This window comes from Rhinolophus ferrumequinum, chromosome 17 (assembly GCF_004115265.2).
Source record: "Rhinolophus ferrumequinum isolate MPI-CBG mRhiFer1 chromosome 17, mRhiFer1_v1.p, whole genome shotgun sequence".
In the NCBI taxonomy this organism is placed as follows: Eukaryota; Metazoa; Chordata; class Mammalia; order Chiroptera; family Rhinolophidae; genus Rhinolophus; species Rhinolophus ferrumequinum.
Window position 1 is genome coordinate 65917099 of NC_046300.1, and position 16014 is coordinate 65933112.

Genomic DNA, 16014 nt, shown 5'->3' on the forward strand with positions numbered 1-16014 from the left:
GCTGTGTGACCCTGCCTTGAGTGACTGACCGGCTGACTGGCTGGCAAATTGAGACTGAGCAGCTGGCCGGAAGCCTGGTGACCACGGCTGCGACTCCCACGGTGAGTGGCCGTGTCTGACCATGTGGCCCTCACTGTACAACAAAGCCTGGCTGTGAAACAGTGACTGATTGATTGCCTGGCTGGCTAACGGCGGTCGCCTGGGTAGCTGGCTGAGTGGCCATGACTGTGACCCCCGTGCGAATGGCTATGACGGTGTAACCAAGTCCGACAGTGAGTCGGTGACTGACTGGCCAACTGCAGCTGTGACTGCTGTGAGTGGCCCTGCCTCGCTGTGTAGCCCTGACTATGTGTTGGGGTCTGACTATTAGACAGTGCCAGACTGACTGCCTTTCCTGGCTCACTGCCTATGGGCCAGCCTGTACACACAGTCCCTACCTGTCCCAGAACCATTAGAGGCCCTGCTGGGAGCTGCCAGCTGAGGGGAACAGCCTGGCAGGAAGAAATAGGCAGGAGCTGCCAGAGGGAGAACCGGTCTAGGCCCTGCCCAGGGCTGGGCCTGATGGAAAGCTCTCTACCTCTCCCACTTGGGAGCTGGGTCACGGACACACATTCTCTGAGCTGTGTTTTTGGCTCGAGTCTTATATCTCCTTTCTTTAGGGAGAGTGGGGAGAACCTATAAAAATATTGAGCCAATAAGTCACCGACAGGACTCCAATTATAGAAGCTTGGTGCGGGGGAGGGGAGGGAGAGAAAGGCCAGGGGGGTGGGGCAGGCCACTGACTGCCAGTTGTGGGGCTTGGCTGAGGGCCAAACTGCTGCTCTGGAAAACTCAGGCCTTGTGGTGCTGTGCTGGGGAAGCCCCGAGAAGGGCAGCGGGTCTACCAGGCACCTCTGCTACCTCTGCCACTTTAGAGCTTCGGAAACCGAGGCCCATGGCCCTCAGGGCCCAGGGGGTTTCCCCAGACCCAGTCTTCCCAGGGCCGCCTCCCCACAGTGCAGGGCAGTGGTGACACCCAGCCCTGTGTCACTCTCCCACAGGCATGGGCAGCAGGTTTCCAGGGGCAGAGGTGACCACCTTCAGCAAGGTACTCCACTCTCGGCCCCTCAGTTTCCTCATCTCTTAAGCAGATGTTCTAAGGAGGCCACTTGGCAGAAATCAGACTGGACTCACAGAAGCCTCACCCACAAAAGCTAATAATATCAAGAATCGATTTTATTCTGTAAGCTTCTGACAAGAGGGAAGCAACATAATCCATATGAAGACTTCAGCTCAGTGCCTGGTACCCAGTAAACAATGAAGAAATGTGAACTTTCGTGATTATTAATACTCATCTCAGTGGGGTATTTTAGGATTAATGAAGCTGTTCAGTGCAAATGTACCTGTGAAGCCATGAAGCTCAGCCCCAAACGTGGTGGGAGGCAGCTGCACAGCCTGGCAACAGCTTCTTCACTGACCTGGCAAGGCCCTCCCCAGCCACCCCGAAATGCCACCTGTCCCAGCAAAGGATCCCACAGAATCTCTGGAGCACCAGCTGCTCCTGACACCACAGCCACTGGGGCCTGGCCCCCAGGGACAGGGAGGCAAAAACAGGAGGGAATTCTGTAGGGTTCCCCTCGGAAGAGTCGAGGGCCCAGGTGTCACGAGCAGGCCCTGGCGGGGCAGAGGTCTCTTCCAGGAAGGCCCCGTGTCTCAGGCCCTCCAGCACCAGGAGGAAAAAGCTCAGGCTGTGCTTTGAGTCAGGGGGGGCCAAGGGGAGGAATGCCCCAGGAGGCTGAGAATCTGAATGCGAGCCCAGAAAACCCTCCCGCACTAACACCGCTGCCCTGTTCCCAAGGGGCTGCTGGCTGATGACGTGAGCTCAGTGGGAGCCACCCAAAGCTGTGAGTTACAACAGACCAGGTACAAAAGCATCGCCCGGTTCATGGCCAAGAAGCAGAAGGTCGCCTCCTGACTCCTGCCTTCCTCATTAATTCCTTCGTTGAGGCTTAAGACCTCAGAGAAAGGGAGATTTACATCTGAATCCCAGCTCAGTGGTCACTAGACCTGTGACTTTGGTCCAATGACTTCTCCCCTCTGAGTCTCAACTTTCCCATCTGTAAATGGGGGGCAACGATAACACCAATCACACAGGGTCATGGTGAGAATTGAACAAAATCCTCAATAAATGCTTGAAAAACATAAAACTCAGCTGACGGTGTGCCCTTCTGCCTACAGCCGCTTCCTCCTCTGCAAAGTGATGTGAGGACGTAGCCCTGACCACGGTGAGCAGCCCAGGAGCTCAGGGCACAGTTGCTGCCACCTCCACAGATTCAGGGACACTGTTCACGTCCTCGCTGATTAGTCACAGCCTCGGCAGCTCGTCACAGTGGCCCTGTCTGGCACACAACAAGAACTCAATAAATAAGAGTTATTTGTCTTACTCTTGGAGGGGAAAGCAGAGAAGAAAAGCAGCATTGAAATACCAAGAGTATGAGAAGGACAAGAGAAGGCGTGATGAGAACAGCAAAGAGGCTTCCACTTGGTGGAGGAATAGTGGAGGAATGAGGAAGGAATGGAAGGGCTCAGAGACACAAAGGGGGACACAGCGTGCCAGCCGGGGACCTCCTGGCGGAGGGGCGGCCTGTGCAAAGGCCCGGAGGCTACATAGAAAGGAGTACGGCAGGGTGCCTCCTGCTGGTGGGGCGGCAGCTAAAGATGCCCTCGGCCTGCGCTTGGGCTGGGATGGGCCAGAACCGAGGCCACCATCCCTGGCACCCAGGAACACTAGGGGAGTGCTAATTTCAGCCTTGGTCAGGTGCTCTGCAGGTAGCCAAGCAGGTCTCCCGCGGGGGCGGGGCTGCTGGGTCCCCCATCGCCTGCCCCTCATTCTATAGGCCCTCAGGCAGGGCCCGTCACTGCCCCGTTTTACAGAAGAAGAAATCAGCTACTTCTTGGACTAGTTGCCTATCTCTGCTGTTAGAAATCACCACAAACTTCAAACAATATAAACTTATCCTCTTACAGCTCTGGAGGTCTGAGATCCATGTCAGACGTCAGCAGGTCTGCGCCCCTTCTGAAGTCTCCAGCAGAGAAGCTGCTTCCTTGTCTTTCCCAGTGTCTAGAGGCCAGCTCTATTCCTTGGTTTGGGGCCCCTTTGTTGTTTCACTGCACCCTCTTGCTTCCACTTATTTTCACTTTGCCTTCTGTCCCTTGAATCTCCCGCCTCCCCTTTAATAAGGACCCTGTGGTTACACTGGACTCAGCAGGATGATCCCCCAATCTCAAGAGCCTTTAAATCGTCACAGCTGTAATCGCATTCTGCCTCAGGACCTTTGCACTTCTCTTTGTCATTGCTTGGAATGCTTTCCCCCCGATATCCATACGGCTCGTTCCTTCACTTCCTTCAAGGGTCTGCTCAAATGAAACCTCTCACCCACTTGCTGGTAACTCCTTGTTCCTCTGATCCTGCTTTGCTTTTCTCCATTTCATTCATCAAACTGGTACATGAGAGGTTTCTGTATTTGTTCATTGTCCCTCTCTTCCAACTAGAATGTAAACTGCACAGAGACTGGGATTTCCTCTACCTCATTCACTGTGGTGTCCTCAACACCTACAATAACAAATGAACAAATGGGGCGACTGAAGTTCAGAGGTATAGAGAGATTGCCCAAAGTCACACAGCTAGCAAGTGGCAAAGCTCGGGGTTTGACCTCAGGCAGAGCTGATTCCCATTCATTAATTGTTTGTCTCAATATTGCCTGCCAGCCTCTTAAAATTCACGAATGTGGGAACCAGGCCTTCAGGCCCTGCCCTCTGTCGTCTCCTCTGGGTGATGCGTACCTGTGGGCTGATGTGTGATTCAACCTAGGAAGTCACCAGAGGAATAAAAGTACTTTCTGTTGGCCCGGAGCGTTAGATCTCACAGCAGATTGAGGGCACTGTGAGAGCCGGGAGAGTGGCTGCTTCACTTGGAACTGAATAATCAGCACCAGACACACGGCTGGCACATAGTGCTCATGAAATCCTTGTTGACAAATGAAGGACTCTCACTTAAGTGCGTAGAAAAGACCTGCCCCACACCTCTCTTTGTATCTGTGTGTCCTTCCATCAATCCATCCATCCATCCACCCATCTTCCCTCTCTCACTGGTCTTTGGGAATCACCCATTTTTTGCCCTGAAGTCCTGGCCACATTCCCTGCTTCTCTGCACATCCTTCTCTCCTCTGCCTCGCTGGGTTCAGGATGGACCCACTCAGCAGTTCCTCAAGAGGAGGCCCTTCTGCCTCCCCTGAAGTCCCTGCGCTCAGAGGTCAATGCCCAGGACAATGACCCCAACAGCTTGGTGGTGGAAAAGGCCTCACGTTAGCCTCCCTGCCTCTCAGCCTGAACTGTGCCCAGGAGGTGAAGGCAAATGTGCTCTCAGACTTCCCCACATTTCTGGATCTATCTGTCCCTTCCCCAGCCAGGATTTTCAAGAAAAACAGACCCTTTACCCTTCTGTACAGTTTCCTTCCTACCAAGCGACAGAAAGAGAGGTTTATAAATCGCCCACATTGGGAGATGGGAGAAAAGCAACAGGGGAAGTATGAACAAAGATTAATTAAACCCTTATGTAGGTCTGAGGGGCGTCCTGTGGCAGCTGCAGCTGCAAAGATGTCTCCCAAAGGAGACAAAGGGTGACAAGAGAGTCAGCTGGGCTGGCCATGGCGGGAGGTGACTGATGCCTCATTGAAGAAAAGGGAGCAAGATTAGCAGAAGGAATGTTGGCCTGACTTTAGAGGAGGCCTAACCAATGTCACTGCAGCATTCATTCAATTCCATACAAAACATTTCAATCAACCACTAAAGTGCCACAAGAACCCAGCACTTGGTTCACTCTACTGACTCCATATCCGAAAGCCTTTGTTTTACAAATAACAATCATCCTGCCTCCGAGTAAGAATAGAACAGCCACTAGTGTGTGGCTACCGTGCGTCCAGCACCTACCACAAGCCCGGGCTCTGCACTCAGCACTATCTCCATTAATACTCAGAAGTTTCTGGGAGGTAAGCTGTGCCCATTTACAGTGTAGAAAACTGAGGCTGAGAGAGGTTAAGTCACTTGCTCAGGGCCACAGTGCTCTTCTGCTTTCCATTTTGTTACCCTTCAACAGGACTCGGCAAACCACCACTTATAGGCCAATCCAGCTACTGCCAGTTTTCATAAAGATTTTTTTGTTTGTTTGTTTGTTTGTTTTTTTAAGGAGGGCGCAGCTCACAGTGGCCCATGTGGGGATTGAACCGGCAACCTTGGTGTTATTAGCATCACGCTCTAACCAACTGAGCTAACCGGCCATCCCCAGTTTTTATAAAGTTTTATTGGAACACAGCCATACGTGGTTTGATATTTCTTCTTGCTGCTTTTGTGCTATATAACAGTAGAGCTGATTAGTCACAATGGAGACTATATATGGCCCCCAAAGCCAGAAATATTTACTGTCTGGAACTTTGCAAAGAAAGGTTGCCAACCCCTGCCCGTATAATCTATTCTCTGCCCGTTCCCTAAAGGGATCCTTTAAAAATCTAACACAAGGCATGACACGACCTGTTTAAAATCTTTTGAATAAAATCCAGATTTCTTCCCACAGCCACAGGGCCGGCAGGATTTGGTATTTGCTAACCCCTCTGACTGCATTCCAACATAACGCACATTTGTCATTTATCTAATGTGCTGGGTTCTTTCTAACCTCAGGACCTGTGCACATGCCGTCCCCATGTCTGTAATGCTTCCCCACCTTTAAGTCTTAGCACAAATACAGTTTCCTCTGCAAGTCCTCCCCATGAGTTACTCTTCATCCCCACACCCAGGCTATTTTATTTCTAGCAGTGATACTAGTTTGTTGTTTATCCGTAAGCTCACTTTTAAGCTGTCTTTGGCCCTAGGTGGCAAGCCCCATGAGGGCAGGGAGTGCTGTCATGCTGCTCAGGGTGGCACATGGCAGATGACCTGTAACTATGTGTTGAGTGACGACAGCACACACATGTTGGCCTCTAAGCCACATTTGTCATGTAGACACTCTTGTCCTGTCTTACTTCCCACAGGCACTCAGAAAGCAATATTCATAAAAGTCTGCAGAGGGACAAGACAACTCCAGAGAGGTGGCAACCAGGCTCCCATGCTCAGTCAATTCCCCAGGGACCAGATACTCCCAGCTCACCCCCTTTCTTTCTTCTTCAGAAATGGCAGCCAGAGAAGGGAGGACCCTGTGACGGCTACCTGGGAGAAGCACCCTCCTCAGGAAAGACTGCTGCACCTTACTCAGGCCCCACCAAATGTCCCCAAGATTGCCATCCCCCGAGAGGCTTTGGGACATAGCCTGGCTTCCCTGGAGAGGTGAGAGTGCCTGGCTGGGGTTGTTGCTTCACAGGGCCCCATCCCAGGTGTAGAGGGTTGAATGGTCGCCACAGAAAAGATCTGTCCAAGTCCTGACCCTCAGAACTTGTCAATGTGACTATTTGAATAAAGGCTCTTTGTAGATGTAATTAAGTTAAGGACCTCAAGATGGAATCATCCTGGGTTAGCTTAAGTCCTTTTTAAGATACAGAAGAGAAGAAGACACAGATGAGAAGGCTGTGTGAAGACAGGGGCAGAGGAGATGGAGTTGATGTGACAACAGGTCCTGGAATACCTGGAGCTGCCAGAAGCTGGGAGGCAGGAAGCTCCTCCCCTAGAGCCTTCAGATGGGTTGTGGCCCTGCCGACATCTTCATTTCAGATGTCTAGCCCCCAAAACTGTGAAAGTATACATTGCTGTAGCTCTAAGCCACTCAATTTGTGGTTAATTTGTTACGATAGCCACTGGAAATAAGACTTGCTTTGGAGGTCACAGACTTTTCACAAGGCAGAGTAACCTGGCATTTCTTAAATCAGGCTCCACCTGACCACTGTTTCCACATACTTTTCTCCCCTTAGTATTTGTCTTCAAACTGACTTACCTCCATCCTGCTCAAATGGATTTCCAGAGAGAACTTTTTGTGAGTATGGAGAATCAGCACCAGCAGCAATTCCCTTGTCCCACCACCCCCTACTCATATATAAGGCTGACAATTAAGTCTGTGAAATTGTTGCAGTGATGTTGCTGACATTTTTTGATATCAGAGGGATTATTCATTAGGAATTTGTACCAACTGGACAAATAGTTAACCAAGTTTACTATTTGGAAGTGCTGAAAAGGCGGCTTGAAAAAGTTAGACGACCTGAAGTTTTCGCCAACAATTCATGGCTCTTGCATCACGACAATGCACCAGCTCACATGGCACTGACTGTGAGGGAGTTTTTAACCAGCAAACAAATACCTGTATTGGAACATCCTCCCTACTCACCTGATCTGGGCCCCCAATGACTTCTCTCTTTCAATAAAGGAAATATTGAAAGGAAGACATTTTGATGACATTCAGGACATCAAGGGTAATACGACGACAGCTCTGATGGCCATTCCAGAAAAAGAGTTCCAAAATTGCTTTGAAGGGTGGACTAGGCACTGGCTTCGGTGCATAGCTTCCCAAGGGGAGTACTTTGAAGGTGACCGTAGTGATATTGAGCAATGAGGTATGTAGCACTTTTCCTATGATGAGCTCGCGAATGCAGTTGTCAGACCTCATATGCAGTCAACAGAACGTTTAGGAAGCACTGGGCACTGTGCAGGGGGCAGACACAGACAGGAATCCCCATCCTTGTGGGTCAGGCATTCTCATGTGGAAGTGGATGGAGGATAATTGCCTAAATAGATACAGAGCTGTTAAAATTAAAAATGTCCATTAGCATGTTCTCGAAAGTTGTCTGTGACCCCCAGGGATGCAGGATGGAGGTTTGAATTCTGGTGTATCACTTTCTGGCTCTGAAAACCTCAGTTTCTTCCCTCCACCAAAGCAGAAAGAATTCCCGGGCTACCTAGTCCCCTGCATCTCAGAGTCCTGCTACTGTGACAGAGAGAGGCGCGGGCCTTCCCCCAGGGGCAGGGGTGGGACTGGTCTGTGGGGCCAGGATGGCAAGTGTTTCCAGCATGCTGAGCCCTCTGGGCCCAGAGGGAGAGGATGCAGAGGAAGGGGAGAGGGAGGTTCTGGGAGAGAAGGTACAGCTGCCAGAGCTCAGAGTTCGAGCCGACCCCATTCTCCTGCAGGCTACAGGAAGGAGTGTCCTGTGACTTGTGGGATCTGTGGGCAAACAAACTGTGAAGTGGGATGCCCTCCCAGGGAGGACAGGGAGCCTGCTCCTGAATCCTTTGGTTATAATAAGCATCCACCATTCATGGAGTGACTACAATTTGCCAAACCCAGACGATCTCTTTTATATGGGTCAGCAGCACAGCAATCACCAAGGGGAATATTCCCATTTTACAGATGAGGAGACAGAGGCTCAGCAAGGCCACACAACTCTGTGACAAGACCAGGATTTGAACCCAGGGCTGATCTTAGCCATCTCCCTCTACCACCGTTAGCTCTATTTCTGAATTAGTAAGGTGTTTTCAGTTGCAAAGAACAAATATCCAATTCAAACTGGCTTCAGCTCACCTCCATCCCGAAAAAGAATTTATTGTAAAGTTTAGGGTTTTTGGGCACAGCTAGATCCAGATGTCAGTATTCTCACAATTCTGTCTCATCTCTGGGCTTGTTTTCCTCAGTATCAACTTTACTTGATGGTACCAGTGGTACAATGTGACCACCTGTGTCTCCAGGCTTCTACTCTGCTTCACAAACTCACTGGAAACATGATCTTCTGTTCTAATAGTTCTAGCACAAATGCTGAATATCACTGTCATCGGTCCAGTGTGGACCAATCATTTGGTCAAGGTAATGCAGTATTCCCATTGTCCAGAAGTGGATCATGTGTCCACTGCTCAAATTGGCAGGTAAGGACATCAATCTGTCACCCCCAAATTACGGAGACTGAGAATGGGGCGAGGTGATTTACCAAAAGGAAATCTGGAATCATTTACTAGCTGAATAGATTCTTGGCAAGCAGAATCTATTACACCCTTTTTGTTTTCCCGACTCTTTGGTAAAGTTCCTTTGGACAATCTCCAACCTGATCCTCATGGAAAGAAGAGGCAAAGTCTCGCCCATTCAGAAAGGCGAGATATCCTTGGGTGAGTGCCTTTGTGTAGCAGATGGGGTGTAGAGGAAGTGAGTTGTAGAGAAAGTGGATTGCAAAGGAAGTGGGTTGTAGAGGAAGTGGGTTGTAGAGGAAGTGGATTGCAGACGAAATAGATTGTAGAGGGAGTGGGTTGTATAGGAAATGGATTGCAGAGGAAGGGGGTGGTAGAGGAAGTGGGTGGTAAAGGAAGTAGGTGGTAGAGGGAGTGGGTTGTAGAGGAAGTGGGTTGTAGAGGAAGCAGATTGCAAAGGAAGTGGGTTGTAGAGAAAGTGGGTGGTAGAGGAAGTGGGTGGTAGAGGAAGTAGGTGGTAGAGGAAGTGGGTGGTAGAGGAAGTGGGTGGTAGAGGAAGTAGGTGGTAGACGAAGTGGGTGGTAGAGGAAGTAGGTGGTAGAGGAAGTGGGTGGTAGAGGAAGTGGGTGGTAGAGGTAGTGGGTTGTACAACTCCCACATCAGAGGCACGTTGGCCATTGGACTGTTTTGGGCCAGCAGAGAGTGAGTGTGCAAGCAGAGGTTTCAAAAGAACTTGCTCCCCTTGTCCTGGTCTTCTGTGCTTCCTCCATTTACTATTATCTTCTGGGCAAGCACTGGTTGCAGAATGAAGAAATACATAGAATGTACCTGATTACAGACCCAAAGCCTAAAGCAGACCTAACTCAGATGACCCACAGACCCAAGAGCAAGACATATAAATGGTTGTTGTATGTGCCTGAGATTTGGGGGGAGTTGTTTGTCACGTGGCATTATCACAGCAAAGTTTGACTATCACACTTTGAAAGGTCTGGAGGTTTTACGTTGCAGGATACCGCTATTTTTTGAAGTACACAGTCTTCCAGGCACTTAGTACTCTGAGCTATGGCCAGTCTATACTCTGCCAAGATGCTCTAGTGACCCAGAAGGGCATCTAGTAACCCACCACATGTTAACACAGCAGCCGTATGTCAACTCCCACCAAGGGAAGTCTTCACAAGCCAGACAGAGTTTCAGCATCTTTTCTGGAGCCCTGCAATTTGCCCTACACTCCATTCAGAGTCCCTCAGAATCTTTTCCAGCTATGTGACCTTGAGCAAGTCATTTGCCCTCTCTTAGCCTTAGTTTCCTTATCTGCAAAGGGGAATAATACTAATTCTTAGCTTTACGGGGAACTAATCTAGAGAATATATAAATGCAGTTATAGTACCTAGTACAGTGAAATAGCTCAACAAATGTTAGTCTTATATTTGCTCATTTTAAAAATTACCGGAGGAGTAAAGATACATGTAAGTGTTCAGATTGCTCCTCTTAGCCTTGGGACCATCATGCTATAAATCACGTCCCATAGTAAAGAAACCTCGAGGTGCCAGAATCTGGGAGCAGAGGGATCTAGAACACTGGCAAAGCAGATTTTCTTCTTTTTTGTTTTTTGTTTTAGTTACTTGAAATCATGAGCCAATTTATTTACTTTGATTGTTCATCACACAAATAAAAGCAAAGAAAACAGAATAGTGACAGCATTTGCTACAACTTTAACCCATGAGAAAGAGCAATGGCTGGAAGAAAAGTCACAATTCCATTAAATGGGAAAGCATTGAACTCCCACATTTTTATTTCCATTGGAAATTTTCTGTGAGGTGAGATTTCAATGCCAGTTGACAAAGCAGCCCCTGGTCCAGCCTTCTCCGGGCTCTGCCTTTCATGGCCTCCCATCCCCAGCCATGCAGTGAGGACCTTGGCGTGAAACAACGATCTTTGTTAAATGACAGCAGCAGAGCAATGGCTAATGCGGAGTTCTCCAGGTGCCGGGCACTGTGTTACATGCTTGATGCAAAATTCATTTAATTCTCACTATATTTCTGCCAGGCTGGTATACATTTTATCTCAGGTGAGGAAACCGAGACTCAGAGACTTTATGTGATATGCCCATATCTCACATACGGAGGGGAGCAGATCCAGGACTTGAATTCATATCTGATGAAAAAGCTTGTGCCTCACATGCCTATTTTAGGCTGCACTGCATGGCCCTAGGCACAGCCATGCAGTCCCCGGGGATGCCAGGTTAGCAAGCGTCACCTCAGTCTGTGTGAAGCTACAGACCGAAGCTCCAACGTCAGGACCTTTCTTCCCCTCACTCTGCACTAACGGTCCCGGCTTGGGAATTTGGACCCATGGCTCCCCCCTCTCCTGGGATGGATGAATCCAAAGCCGCAGATACTTTAAGCCCAGTGGCCATGTCTAGGAAGGGCATCCTCAGAACCCACACCTCTGCCCTCACCGCAAACTTCCCTTGGGGGTAGGCAGCCTTCTTCACTGACAAGAGCACTGGAGTAGGGGCTGCAGACCCACGACCCCTGTTGGTGAGACCTCTTCCCAGCTGTGTGGCCTCAGGCACTCAATAATCTCCCTGGGCCTCAGTTTTCCCATCTCTAGAGTGGCACGCACTTGGCTCAGTGGTTTCCAAACAGTTTTAGGCAAGGCCACCACTAGTGAAAGTGCATACAGACCTCCATGTGTGAAACTGGTGGCAGACCAGCTGTTCCAGATGACACGGCCTGGGTCTGGGCACCCCTCCTTCTCCACAGGGAGCAGCTGGAACACTACCAGCCTAGGGCATCCCTGGGGCCTCATCCGGCTCTAACATGCTGTGATTCTCGGATCTTGATACAGACTCCCAGAGAAATTTTTCTTCCCAAATGTGTTCATCAAGACCCAAAGTGACCAAAACTCAATTCAAACTAAGTTAAGCAAAGAGGGGACTGTATGAGCAAAGTCCCTAGAATTCCATTTGTTTTTTTCAAAGCTGGCATTCCTTGCTGAAAGCCTTCTTGAGCAGCTGGCTTTGCAGAGCCGCAGGCAACGTGCATGCCTTGCTACACCCGCAAGCCCCTGCCTGACCTGGCCCCTGGTTGGCACTGCATCCAGAACCTGAGCCTTTCCCTCCTTCCTGGCGGTTTTGACAGGCTGTGCCTTGCACCTGGGATCTTCTTCCCCAAGCTGTCCGTGTGCAGCTCCTTGTCACCATCCAGGCTTCAGCTCTTCAGAGAGGCCTTTCCTGCCCCCTTGCCTTAGACAGCCCCACCACTGCCCTTTACCTCCCCTGGCCTTGAGTCCTACCAGTGTCCGGAATGACGTTATCTGTTTGAGTATGTGCTTGTTTATCTCCCCATAGAACATCCACTACACAAAGCGCTGCGCGCTCTTTACCGCCGTGTCCCTGAGCTCTAACACACTGCGTGCCATGTACAAGTACTCCATCAACACTTGTGGAATGAATGAAGGATTGGAGTAACTCTTCATGCTTTATCGCGTCTAGACTCCCCGCCTTTATTTCAGCACGTACCTGCTGCAGCTTCCCAGGGGCTCTCTGGGAACCCCTTCCTGCCCCACTCCAACCTGTCCCCCTCAGTGCAACTCTGATCATGTCATCCTCTGCTGGAAAGCTCTCCGTAGCGTCATGTGGCACGTTCAGGAAGCCCAGCTGCCTCCCTGTGGACCACAGGCTCTGTGTGGCCTGCCCCTTGGAGCCCACCTCGAGCCTTCCTGATGCTCTCTCTCTGCTCCGGCCCTGTGTTCACCGGCTCCTGCCTCTGGCCTCACAGAGCACTTATCACAGTTGGTTCTCACATCTGCTGTGCCCACTGCCTCCAGTCAGCTTGCTCCACCTCACCTATGCTCTTCAGGGCAGAGGCTTAGCCTGGCTTTGCACGCTCCGCTCAGCCCTGTTCCTGGCACTTAGTGGTGCTTCTTAAATATTGGTAAATGAATAGACGAATAAATGTGGTTGAATGCTTACTATATGCCAGACATTAAGCTAAAAATGTAAATATATTATCTCATTTCATTTTCTCAGCAATCTTGTAAAGTGGGCACTATTATGTTTGATTGATTGAACACATGAGTAAATGAATGAATGAATGAACGAATGAACAGACTTTTAAAAGAGGCAGAGCCACAGTCCAAAGGCATACAGAGGCCAGTAGGGAACCTAAAGGGGGAGGCTAGCGATGGAGAGAACCATGGAGAAATGAAGCACATGACACGTCCCAGCTTGAACTGCGTTCTGCCAAAATTCCTATGTTGAAGTCTTAACCCTCCGTACCTCAGAATGTGACCTCATTAGGAGACAGAGTCTTTGCAGATGAGTAAATTAAGACAGGTCATTAGCGTGGGCCGTAATCCAATACAACTGGTGTCCTTATAGAAAGGGGGAACTTGGACACAGAGACAGACACACACACAGGGAAGATGATGTGAAGGGATCCAGGGAGAAGACGGCCTTCTACAGCTGAGGACAGAGGCTGGGGCGGACTCCTCCCTCACAGCCCTCAGCAGAGATGCCGCCAAAATCTTGGTCTTGGACTTTTAGTCCCTAGAACTGTGAGACCTTAAGTGTCTGTTGTTTGAGCCACCCAGTCTGTGGTACGTTGCTATGGCAGCTCTTGCAAACTAACGCAGCATCCTAAGACATTCACATTCTAAAACATTTTTCAACCCCAGTGGGCCCGATAAGACTTATCGAGAGGCTGCATTCTGCCCGAGGGCACGGAGGGCAAGCCCCGCAGCTTCCCGTGTCCCCAGAGCACGCTCTGTCCATCAGGGAACCGGCTCTGTGGGAAACTGAGGTCAAACAGATCAAATGGGAATTCAATTATGGTTTGGAGACAAGCCCATGAGGTCACAGCTTCCATGAGAGCAGGGACTGGAGCGCAGCCTCACTGTGGCGTTTGTGCCCCAAGCACCAGAGCTGTGCAGCTGCCTCTACCCAGAGCCTGTTGGTCAAGCACAGGAGAAAACCTGAATTAAAAAGAAAACAGACTGAATCAGTGTAGACACGGCTGTCGACTAGTACCCCCGCATGTGGTAATCAATACTCTGTCAAGGCCGCTGGCACTGCTATTTACAAGTATCTGTTCATTATTAAAATTGAATCTGTTTTTCCCACTCCATTTAGTTGAGAAGTCTCATGTTACACAGAAAGGTTAATTACAAACCAACTTCCAAGAACCCTTTGTTGGAAGCTTCTGTTTCATTTTCTCCAAAAGGAATCCTAGAATTCCACATTTGGGAATGCAGACTTGGACTGGCGTAGCAAAATCATTTCCTCAATCCAGCAGACCCCTGACAGAGCAAACCTCTCAGATGGCCTGATGGAGCTGGGATTAACCAGAAACCACTTCAAAGAATCCAAAACCATCGAAAATGTAGGTTCTGTTAGTTTTCCATTTAGGCTGAAGACCACCATCTTTTCAACATGTTGTTCTGGTTGCAAAAGTAAGAAGGTCTCAAGTTCTGGGACCACAATGAGAGACATACAATATTCCAGTGGCTGCACCAATTAGGTCTGTTTGCTCCCGACTTTGGGGAAGGTAAACGGTCCATCACTTGGTGGGTAATGCATACCACATTGCGTTCCTCAGCCTCAAGGAAGCCTGAGAGACCTCACTTTTCTAGTAATAACTGGAATGATATGGTACAGAGCAGGCCTCCAGCACCAAGGCTGAGCCCCTTTGCTGAGCCCCACCATTAGCTGAGCCAAAGAGCTTCCCTGTTTTCCATGGCCCCAGCGCAGCCATCCCCAAACTCAGTTCTCTCCATCCATGTTGAGAAACGTCCTTGTAGAAGGTGGAGGCAGTGCTGGCTTTTGTCTGCCTGGCCATTTTCTGCTTCCTCTAGCCTCTTCTACTCCATGTGTCTTCATGTGGTCTCCCGAGGCCGCCATTTTGGTACGTGTTTCCCTGAGCATCACGCTGGGCCAAGCTTAGCGTATATTCCTCTGCTTGAGTCAGCAGTGAGCCCATGACTCAAACTCCCTAAGACTTGCAGCTAGTGTGTGACAACAGTCCTCCTCTTAAAAAAAATTTTTTTAATCCTATACTATAGTATATACACCCAAGCTTCTGGAAACCAACTTTCTTGCCTGATTGAGTGTTTCTGGCTGCACCTGGATCACAAAATAAATAATGATGACAATAATAATAGTTAAATACTTATACAATATTTACTGTTCCAAGCACTATTCTAAGAACGTGACATATATAACCTCACTGAATCCCCATATCTCTCCTTTGAGGTCAGTACACTTATCACCATCCCCATTTTACATACACTAGGACACGGAGACATAGAAAAGTAACTTGCCCAAGGTCACCTGATGAGTAAGACTGAAATCTAGGCAGTCTGGCTCCAGAGCCTTTACTCTTAACCACTGCCATAGAGTCAGCAGGGAAAGATGGAGGAATGACATCAATTAAGCTCCTGCATCCAGCCATGCCTGAAGTGACACCTGGATGTCCCAGTAACACAAGCCAATTCATTCCCTTTGCTCAAGCTCAAGCTGCTTTGTTTTGTTGTCTGTCTCTTGCAGCCAGAGGAGCCCTATTTAATCCCCTCCCACAGCACCCTTCCTGGGTAGGAGACAGGCGAAAACTCCTAGTGTCCCCGTAGTCCTTTAACAGAGCTCTCCCTGAGAACATCAAATCCCTTCCTGTGCTTCTGTTATTAATCTTATTCCACAGACTATGAAACTGAGTCACTCTTCAAGTCACTCATCTGAGAGTCCCCTCAGGTCCGCCTGACCCACCGTCCCTGACCCTGACCACCTCCAATCTGTAGTGTTATTACACTGATATGTAAGACTTAGCCCAGTTACTTCCAAAAACAATACAAAGGGTTGTAGCAGACATGAAGATGCCAGGGCCATTAAAAATCAGTGGTGTTTTTTTTTTTTTTTAAAACACATATTTATTTATATGTAATTCACATACCATACAATTAACCATTTAAAGTATTCAATGATTTTCAGTATAGTCACAGAATTGTGTAAGTGTCACCAAAACAAACTTCAGAACATTGTCATCACCCAAAAAGAAATCTTGTACCAGTTATTCCCCATTTCTCTCCAACCCTCTCTCCAGTGCTAGGTCACCA